The following is a 10976-nucleotide window of genomic DNA, read 5'->3' on the forward strand; positions in this document are numbered from 1 at the left end:
ATGATGATAGTATATGCCAGTACAGCTGATGACTCACGTTTAAATAAATTTATGAGTCAAACAAAAGTAAACTTTTCATTAAACAAGTCCAACGCTAATATATATACCATAGAACAGTTTAGTCCGTACAATTCCTAAGACCACTACTCATTATTCATGTAGCAACTTGCAATGGTTTCTTTTTTAAAAAAAAATCACAGAATAGTTTACTAAAAGATGCGCATATTTGGAAAGGAAAAAAACATTTAAAATCATTGCAAGGCGTAGTTATAAACCGGCAATACAGAGCATTTAGTCTCTATCTGACATCCGATAAAACTGGAGGCGACACATAGCACGGGGAAAATACGCCATCCTCCAATCGGCATTTAAATTTGTGTCCCTTTCCAACCTGTTTCCCCGGCATTTCTCTCCTGGCCATGCTGCGTGAATGAATGATTGGTCAGAGCTGTCTCAGGTGACCAGTATTAATTAAAGTAAACTTTGTGGTTCGTATTACTGACTGGTAGCTTCCTGACAGCCTTGCTTGAATTCCAAGCGAGGCTGTGTGTGTTTGTTTAGCTAAGATGTGCAGGTTCCTCCTCCTTTTGCTACGTGGGGTGCAGACCTGGACTGGACATGCCTGATGAGGGTTTGTTCATCAGATGCAGAAAGCTCCCCCTGCTTCAGTTGTACTTTGGCAGTCTTTTGTGGCGATCTCATCTGGTTTTGCAGTCAAGCAACAACCATGTGCCACAGATTAACAATTCAAGGACATATAAATATAGTAGTAGTATATGCTAACTTCTCTTCTGATGCAAACTGAACTGCAAATATGAACAGGTTACAGGGGAAATTGTACCTAGTCAATGGAAGCAAGATTTTTTTTTTTTGGGCCCCCTCTTGGAGAATCCAATGGAAATAGTAGCTTGTCAAAACGGTAGAGGCGTAGAGGACAGCTTTTCTCCACTTCATTGTCGGTCACCTATTTCTTTCAAGAAAGATGCCACTTGAAGAGATTCTCCAGTCAAGTCTACAGCACGAAGGGTGCTGTAATTTTCAGCATTTTGTCATCTACGAAAATCACTTTGTGAAAGCAAGGAAAACATCATCATCGAAAGACGCCCAGTACATACAAAGTTTTTAAAGCAGCACTTGCTTCTTTTCTTTTGACAAGGAGTTTTCAGTTTTGGGATCTGAACATCAAACTTTGTACCTTTTTAAAATAAAGTAATGATCAAACTGTGTATGCATGGTACGCTTATAAAAAAAATTATATAATCAAATTAGTATTTCAAAAACCGTTTATAACTGTAGCACAATAGTTATTTTTGTAGCAATTGATAATATGGTTTAAGAGAATTTAATGGTCAAGAGCAGCTTCAAAGAATTTTTCAAATCGTAATACACCGTATAAAGAGAACAAAGGAAGGCACTTTATTTGATAACATGTTGGATTTGAAAGGATGGGTAGAATAATAGAACCACTCCTCTAAAACCGACATAAGAAGGGTATAGATTAGCTCTCCAAGAAATTAAAGGGATCCCATAAGAGAGCTAAAGGAATTTCATTCCTCATGTGTTGAAGCGTGCATGAAAGCAAAAGGGCCGATTTTAACCCATCTGGTGACGTAGGTTGATGTTATTTAGCAAAAGGAGATGCCCAAGTTCTCTCCCAAAAATCTAAAAGCACAATTCCTAATTCCTAAAGCACATCGAGCGCCTAATGCGCTATCAGAACACGCTGCTCCAGAGCCTCCAGCGCCTACCGCATAGCCTCAAACTTTCTGCACAATTTTCCTAAACCCTGCACTGCACCGGTTGAGTTGAATGAACTATATTAATTTTGTGCATTTCAGATTCAGGACCGTCCAACGCCTTTTGATGTACGTATTTTTATTTATGAAAAAAACATTGAACAGTGCAATATGGTCTCATCATGGAGCAGATGTCATGCGCGAGGCGAGGCTCGGTCAGGTGAGACGGCTGTGGTGTAGCGTGCGGCACCAATCATTCTGTAATGTGTGATGTGTCGAGCGGAGCCTGGCAGAATTCAGATGAACCAACCAACCAAGCAGAACTGAACAGAAGGCTCACACCAGCTGCCAGCGGCACGGACGACACCTACTGCAGTTTTTGTTTCCCTTTCCCTTTGCAATAAGACAATGACCGCCCAATCCCTTCCCAGCAAATCATGCGTGGGCGGCACCAAACGGCCGATGGCAACAGGTGAATGAAACGAAACCCTGAACTGAAAGCCATGGCTACTTGTCAACGGCGACCAATCATCCCCATCACCCTCCTCCGCACATATAAACAAATATATTAGTGCCACTACTCGACCACTTCCACACACACCCAACTAATCAAAATTTCACAAGCAACTTAATAAGGGTACAGAAAGAAGAAGAAAAAATATCATTATCTTTGTTTTTTAGTTGGGCACACGGCTACACTCAGAGTCTCAGATTATAAAATGGCTTTAAGAAGTCACTGATACATTTATTATTTCATTTTGGAAGCGGCCACTGACAGATTGTCATTTATCATTTTACGGGCTGTTCGCTGGTTGGTTTCTGGGCTGATAAGCTCGGCTGGTGCTGGTTTGCTACGAGAGAAAAACATTATTGGCTGGCTGATAAGCCCTGGCTGAAACCAACAAGCGAACAGGCTGTTAGCGTAGAGACGCTAACCACCAATGTGCAGTGATATTTATATATAGAGTATGCTTTCTATCCCGAGCTAAAGTGTAATGAATACTGCTAGTATGAAATAAAAAGATGTCCAATTAGAGAGAAGAGATTTGGGAACAAGTAGGCAGTAGTGGAGGCAAAAAGCGAGGGAGGGAAGGGAAGCCAAGAACAACTCCAAGCGTGCATGCGTGTATGTGATGTGCGCACGCACATACATGCGGCCTAGCAACACGGGTATCCTAGTGGAGTAGCGGTAGTATATAAATACTGCAAAAGTCGGCCGCAAGCACCAAGCCACGGCCCAATCGCCGGCTGACACTCACAAGAACCTGCCTCCCTCTGGATCGCTCTCTCTTTTCTAGTGCTCAGGGAAAGCTAGCTCAGAGCTGAGAGAAGAAAGCAAGGAGACTAGGAGAGCGACGAGAAAAAAAAAACCCCAGAGAGGTTGAGCAAGAACCGAGGGGGATCGCCTTTTGTCCCTCCTGCCGAGGACTAACCTGCCGGCGCCGCGAGAGATCAAGAGGAGGTGCTGTTCAGGTGAAATTTCGCTTTGCTTTGGGTGGGGTCTCGAGTTCTCTGTGGTGTTTGGTGATGTAATTTTGAGTGGGATTTCGAAGGTGGTTAGGTCCTCTGCTAGTTTAGGTGCGGTGGTTTCGTTAATTTGTGGCTGCGGCGGTCAAATTGGTTAGGGATAACTGATTTTGGGGTCACATGGTTCACGATTCCGGTTGTGTTCGGGGTTCAGTTCAGAGGCTGTTCTTCACTCCAATCTAACTCGTTCATAAAGTCGATCCCTTTTCAGGTCGAGAATCAACCTGTTTGCAATTGATTCCAGTTTTCACTCACAAAGATTCCACCTTTCGCCCCCCATGAGATATCTCCTCCAATCCCATGTTCATCTTGTTTGATTTGCAGCGACGACAGGAATTCTTCCTGTTCAGAGAGAGAAATCCTTTAATAATTATTACAGTGCTCTAGGAATCTTTATCATGTTCCGACTGAGATGCCGAAAAAGGCAAAAAGAAATCTAACCTTTCTTTCAGTCCTGTGATTCCTACAGGGGGAGGAGAAGAGGAGGAACGCCGGGGGGAGAGATGATGCGGGAGATGTATATGGACGTGCTGCCGGCCGGTGGACCACATAGCCGCACGGAGCAACTGGTTCCCTTCCGCGGCGCGTCTCTGGACGGCGGAGGAGAACAAGCGGTTCGAGTCTGCGCTCGCCGGGCTCGACCTTGGCCGCCCGGACTGGGAGAAGGTGGCGCAGGCAATCCCCGGCCGGACGGTCCGCGAGGTCGTCAGCCACTTCAAGAACCTCCAGCTCGACGTCCAGCAGATCGAGAGCGGCCAGGTGCCCTTGCCGGTCTACGGCGGCAGGGCCAGCTCGTTCACTCTGCAGTGGGACGGCAATGGCGGCTACGGCCCCGGGGACTTCAGGCACGGGTACCGCTTCGGCGTAGGCTGCGGGAAGCGGCACCACGGCCGCACGCCGGAGCAGGAGAGGAAGAAGGGCGTGCCATGGACGGAGGAGGAGCACAGGTGAGTATATTACTGCATACGACTTCTGGGTTCTGCTCTGTTCTGAGAGCGATTGCTCTGCGTCATGCACAAGACTGGCGAGAGTTTCCATCTTGGATAGTTGAATTTCACCATCATCCCATAGGGTTTACATCATCTGAGTAGATTTGCAACTTGCAATTAATCAATTATCAACAATTAATTGCATTTAATCCGGGGAATTTTCCTTATCGAGTAGGATCTGACTCTCTAGGACAGTCATGTAGCTTGATGTACATATGATGGCCTTAGGCCCTGCCCGTAGCTAGTACTATAATTCAACCATTGAAGCAAGAATTGATCAAAGGTTACTGAGCAAGATCATGTTTTTCTTCTTCGGTCAGGTTGTTTCTCTTAGGCCTGAAGAAATATGGCAAGGGGGATTGGAGGAACATATCGCGCAACTTCGTTCAGACGAGGACGCCTACTCAGGTGGCCAGTCATGCGCAGAAGTACTTCATCAGGCTCAACTCCGGCGGCAAGGACAAGAGGAGATCCAGCATTCATGACATTACCACGGTTAACCTGACGGACGAGCAGCCTCCCTCGCCATCCCAGTCCTCTCTGATCACCAACCAGTCGAACGCATCAGTTCCGACTGCGGGGATAGGCCAGTTCTCATTGGCAGCCGATGCCAAGCAACACGGTGTTGGAAATCTGCCCTTCAATTCACCAACCCGGACCTCTGTGATGGCGACTTACCGGATGGATTTGCAAGATCAAGGTCTGCAGTGTGGCCCTCTACATGATCAATTGGTCTCCAACCAGAGCGTTCTGTTCTAGGCGAAATCCACTCTGCACCATGGATCAGGTGTCTAGTGTATAATACGTATGGTCTTGCTGTAGCTTCAGCGCCTGTATTGAAGTAATTAGCCAATTTGGGAGCATAACAGAAAGGGGATCTTCCTTCCATGGTGGTCCATAATTTGTTGGTGATACCGAGAATGTAACAAAAAGAACGCCAAGAATTCGATGCCTTGGTATTTTCAGACTGTTACTTGAGTGGTATGGCTGAAAACCAGGGGCGAAGCTACGTGAAGGTATCGGGGTCGCCTGACACCGACGACTTTGCCGTGGCCTGTTATAGCCAGTGATTTTTCACCACGTTAGACCCTAGTAGAAAATATGTTAGGACCCTAGTCCAGCAGTTCGGTCCATCTTCTGCTTTCTAGACCTGGAATGTGATTACATTACGTAAATGTAAATTGCAACCAGATACTGTACAGGCAGCAGCCCAGAAGGACAAACAGTTTGCCTCCAGCCTCCGCTACAGCCTGGAGCCCTGGACTGAGTAGTCGTCGTTTCATCTTCCGATCTCCATTGTTCTAGCATTTGGCAAACGGCGCCGGTGCCCAGTGCCCAACGGCCGCTCGTTCGTTCTCTGTCTCGCGTCTCAAAGACGCTTGGCGCAAATCACAGTGATGACTTGCTGGTGGCCGGCGGCGATAAACTCTCTGCCCATCTTCTGTCTGCCTATCCAGGTACTCCAAATGCCCTATTCTACAATTGCTAATTAAAATAATCTAGTCTGAAATATGAGATCTTAAGGCTTTCCACCAAGGAGCGTGCTCTTTCATTCCGGCGAAATGTCAGGTACCTATCTACTTTAGTATAGCTTGCATAGTTGCATTTCAATAATCACTAGTGACTTTTAATAGTAGGCTACTTGCACATTAGTAATTTAGTATATATCTGCTTTAATTTTTATTATGTGACTAATTTCATAGGTAATCAAAGTACGTTGGTAAGATTCTTTAAAAGAAAATTACCCACAATAGGTGATAATGAGAATAATGATGAAGATACTTCAACATGAATAATTCACTAAATATGATTGCCTAGGGTATAGTGAAAACGTGGATAGGTGTTTTTGTTTATATTGTTACTTGTTTAGAGATTACAATAAGGGGCAAGGTGGGAATGATGCATTTGTAGTAGATGGCTGGAATATCTGATAGGCTTAGAGACCATGTAGGCAACAAGGGTAATAATTTTCATAACGTCTACGAAAAGATGCGACAAATTGTTGAAGCCTGGGCAATCGATTAGTGTATTATATTGTTGCAACCTATAAGCTACTTATATGAGTAGTTGAGTACCGACTCTGACCCCGGTGACCATTTATTCTGGCTTCGCCTCTGCTGAAAACATATCATGCATCCTATGAAGTGGACTTGCATTCAATCATGGATCCTGCTTTTGCTTGCCGTGGATAAGCAGAACCTAATTCTAGATCCTTCTGGTCAGCTGATGTATCCGTAACCTTTGTGACCATCTGATTCTGCTATCTCTGAAGATGATGCCTTATATTGAGGGTTTCAGAGTTCAAATCATGCTGTAGTCCAGACATATTTATCCATAGTGATCAGTTTACCTATTGGTGCCTGCCAAATTATGTGTTTGGACAAGTTTCATTTTCGCGGATGAACACAATTTTTTTGAAGAGAAGATAAACGAAATTGAGTCTGCAATGAGTCATTGAGCATTGCTACTACTTTCTTTTGCTCGTCTAGTCAACTTTTTCTCGATTCGTTATTTTCTTTTAGAAATAACACCTTTTCTTAAATCCGTGGATTGACCCTCCATTGTTGAGCAGTCCTATGTGGCATTTTCTATTGATGATGCTAGCTCCACCAAATGCCTGTATGAGATTGGCAATGAGTCAGAGTTCCACTACCTTGGCATCTCATGCTTTCTCTGCATCCATTTGCGTCAGCTTTTGCAATTCCTTTTTGGCCCTGTTGTTTCCCTGGTTAGATTGATCTCTAATCCTAACTGGACCCAACAGCCCAGTTAGGCCTTTGATTCACGTCCTGATCGGGGGCGCCCAGCATACCATGGCTGGAGGGCTCCTGTCACATTGCGCTATAAAAAGAGGTGGGGGCCGGCGGCTCTTATTACGAGTTTTGTCCGAGCCGAGCTCCCCACGACACCAAAACCCTAACCCGATCTTGAGAGGGGCGCAACCAATGACGGAAAGCCACCAGCCGTGCCGCCCGCTCCATCGACGTCGACGTCTTCATCGCTCTCTTCACCGACCGTCGCTGCCCGTGCGTAGACTACATCGATGAACGTGATGGCATCCTCTGAACCCTCCCCTTCTACAGTGTTAGGTTCAACCCCTTCTCCCTTCCCTCTCTGTCTCTCTAGTTCTACATATATTAGGATGTACTGCGTCTTTTTATCCCGAATAGAATCACTCTACCGGCTAGATCTATGATCCTAGTGATTCTATAGCTTCAACAATGGTATCGGAGCGGTCCACTAGGTGTAGATCTCGGTAGAGTTGTTAGAAAAGAGAGAAAGGTCAGATCCGGTTCGGATCTGAGAAGACAAAGGGTTCGGTTGAACCCCAACCCTAACTGGGTTAAGGAAAGGAAAAGATGAAGAGGGTTTCGGCCTTAAGAAGGTGAGAACTGAACCCTAAACCCGTGAAGACTTCACAGGGAAGATAAATAGTGAAACCCTAACAAAACACGAAACCCTAACCCTAACCAAACCCTAATCTCGATCCTAACCCCATCCCCAACCCTAAATCGAATAGATTCGAGAAAAGAAGAAAGAAAAATCAAAGAAAAGAAAAGGGGAAGGGGAAGAAGCCTACCTCGCCGCCACACCATGCTGTCGCCTTATCGGCGCGTGGGTGGGTGCTTGGGCCAAGGGCACCGCGACCAGGTCGCTCGATGGCTGGCACACTCACCCGCTGGGGAGCGCACGCCGGCGAGAGGGCCCGGCGACGGCGCCGTGACCGTCGGGACCGAGACAAGAGGAGGAGGAGAATAGGCAGGGTCAGATCTAGGGTTTTGGAGGGGATCAGGGCACCGCCGCCCAGACCGCTCGACGGTGGCGTGCTCACCCGCTGGGGAGCGCGCACGCAAGCGAGGGGACCGGCGACGGCGCCATCTTCACGCTCGTCTTCGCTTGGTTGTTGCTGCCTACGCTGAGAAGAGAGCAGAGCGAGGTGAGGAGAGAAGAGAGAGCGGCGTAGAGAGAGAAAGGGCAGAAAAGAATGAGGTTAGGGTTTCCTCGGGGGCGCGCGGCGTTGGGTTTTTATTCCGACCGAAACGCGCGCGTGGCCGTCGGATTTGGATGAACGGCCCGCGTTGATCAGGCCAGCGATCGGCCCAGGCGCGAGCGCACGGGCGGGCGGCTTTCCGGTCCAGGCCTAGGTTGCGGCCTGGGAGGCATAGCGCGCGCGTCAGCAGAGCTGGGCCGGGCCGAATTCTTGGTCGGGCCGAAGTAACAGTAAAGAAATGCATTATTTTTTTTGTTTTTTTCCAGTAAAAGTTTTATTTCCTGAAAATTAATTAATGGCTTAAAGAAAATAGAAAAGAGAAATTTTCCTGTAGGTAAAATTCAAGAAAATGAGTTCATTTATTCCGCTGCGTATTTTAAAGTTGTTATTTTTATTATTAAATTTGAAACAACGGGAGAATTTAATTTTGAAAAATGGATATGTTTTTAGCTTATTATAATATTGTTGTTATTCTGTCTAACATTAATTAATGGCAATATTATGATGAGTTTTGTCATGCATTAATTCTATTTCTGTCCAACGGTGATGTAGAATTAGTGTAGAGGACAATTGCATGTTTTAATTTTAACCAACGTTGGAACTAAGGCATGCAATTGTTATTATTATGTTTATGTTCTCACTCTATATGAATTGTGTTTTCAGACGGATACAACTTGATGGGTTGTATCAAAGAGATCCCCATTCTCAAAGGTGATAACTACACGGAGTGAAAGAAAAAGATTGACCTGGCCTTCATCTTGGCTGAGGTGGACTGGGTAGTCACCTCACCATGTCCCACTGAGCCTGTGGCACCGGTGAGAGAGACAAACGAGGCTGATACCACTTGAGCAACTAGAGAGAGGGATTTTGTATCCTAAAAGATGTCCTATGACCTTGAGCATAGGAAAGTGGGTCACTGCTAACAAGAAATATTTGGCTGTGATAAAGAACACGATTGAGCTTGTAATTGTGGGCTCAATCCCAGAGTGTGACACAGTCACCGAGTACCTCGATAGAATAAAGAGTCAGTTCACTGGCTCTTCAAAGACATTTGCTACCTAGCTGATAAAGCAGCTGGTGACAAAGAGGTACTCTGAAAATGGTGGCATAAGAGAGCACATACTAAGGATGAGCAATTTGGCATCCAAGCTAAAACCAATGGATCTGGCTCTCAAGGAAGAGTTCCTTATCCATCTGATTTTTGCTTCCTTGCCAAAGGAATTTGACACTTTTGTTGTCAACTAAAACATACAACCTGAGAAGTGGGACTTAGAGAGACTCATGGCTATGTGTATGTAAGAGGAGGAGAGAATAAAAGCTGTCAATGGTGGCACTATCAATTATGTGAAAGACAACAGGAAAAAGAATAATAATGCTAACTCCTCAAAGTCAAAGAGAAAGGGTCCCATGCTACATCAGCCTCAGCAGAATAAGTTCATAGTAGAGAAAGACCGGTGTCTCTATTGCAAGAAGACGGAACATTATAAGAAAGATTGTCCCGATTACTTAAAGATGATCATGTCAAAGAAAGGTGAGAATATTATTATTACGTTCATAAATGAATCCCTGTATGTACAATATTCAAAATCTACTTGGTGGATTGACTCAGGTGCAACTGTTCATGTTGTTAATTCCTTATAGGGATTATGTTCGACGAGGACTACGCAAAGAAGAGAAAGACACGTTAAAGTTGCAAATGAAGTCTGAGCAGATATTGAAGCTGTTGGCGATCTTTCTCTAGAGCTTGCTGATGGTCTCACACTTTTACTTAGAGATGTACTTTATGTTTCCTCTTTACAGAGAAACTTGATTAGTGTTTCATGCTTGGACAATGATGGATATGATTGCCATTTGGGAAATGACAAATGTAAGATAACATTTAATAATACATGTGTTGGTCTTGCTATCTTATAAAATGAGCTTTATTTGTTATCACTACGTGATGAAGTGAATGTTGTATGCGATGATGGAAACATTGCGTGCGACAATGAGAATGTATCCTCATCTGTGGATGTAAACAGAAAATGAAAGAGAGCTCATGATATGTTGGCAAAATTATGGCACTGTTGTTTAGGCCATATTTCGAGGGGAAGAATAGAAAGACTAGTTAAGAATGATATTCTTCCTTCATTAGAGCTCTCAAATTTAGCACAATGCAGAGAATGCATAAAAGGAAAGTATGTAAAGAAAATTAAGAAAAATATCAAACGAAGCGCAGGAATTTTACAGATTATTCACACAGACATCTGTGGTCTGTTTCCTGTAAAGAGTGTGGATGGTTATGATTCATTCATAACATTCACAGATGATTACTCCCATTATGGCTACATTTATCCAATCAAAGAAAGAACAGAACCATTGGATAAATTTAAGATATTTAAGGTAGAAGTTAAAAACCAACATAATTTAAAGATCAAAATAGTCACGTCCGACCGTGGGGGGAGTACTACGATCGGCATATCTCATATGGCCAAGTTCCTGGACCTTTTGCAAGGTTCTTATAGGAGAATGGCATAGTAGCCCAGTATTCTACACCGGGTGAACCTCAGCAGAATGGAGTAGCTCAAAGACACAATCGTACCCTGATGGATATGGTGCGCAGTATGATAAGTTACTCCACCTTACCATTGAGCCTATGGATGGAGGCGTTAAAAACCGCCATTCATATTCTCAATAGAGTACCAAGTAAGTCAGTGCCCAAAACACCGTATGAGTTATGGACAGGAAGAGTAC

The 10976-nt window shown here is 44.7% G+C and overlaps 1 long non-coding RNA gene and 1 pseudogene across 1 annotated transcript; one reads left to right on the top strand and one right to left on the bottom strand.

Annotated features, from left to right (window-relative positions):
- Nucleotides 1-246: 246 nt before the first annotated feature.
- Nucleotides 247-1127, bottom strand: LOC136449603 (uncharacterized). The gene is made up of 3 exons (XR_010758060.1): nt 842-1127; nt 504-702; nt 247-422 (listed from the first exon to the last, which is right to left on the bottom strand). It is a non-coding gene; the product is annotated as an uncharacterized lncRNA (long non-coding RNA).
- Nucleotides 1128-3766: 2639 nt separating this feature from the next.
- LOC136449602 (transcription factor DIVARICATA-like) lies at nt 3767-5225 on the top strand (annotated as a pseudogene).
- Nucleotides 5226-10976: the final 5751 nt, after the last annotated feature.

Source organism: Miscanthus floridulus, chromosome 5 (genome assembly GCF_019320115.1).
Source record: "Miscanthus floridulus cultivar M001 chromosome 5, ASM1932011v1, whole genome shotgun sequence".
Taxonomy (NCBI): Eukaryota; Viridiplantae; Streptophyta; class Magnoliopsida; order Poales; family Poaceae; genus Miscanthus; species Miscanthus floridulus.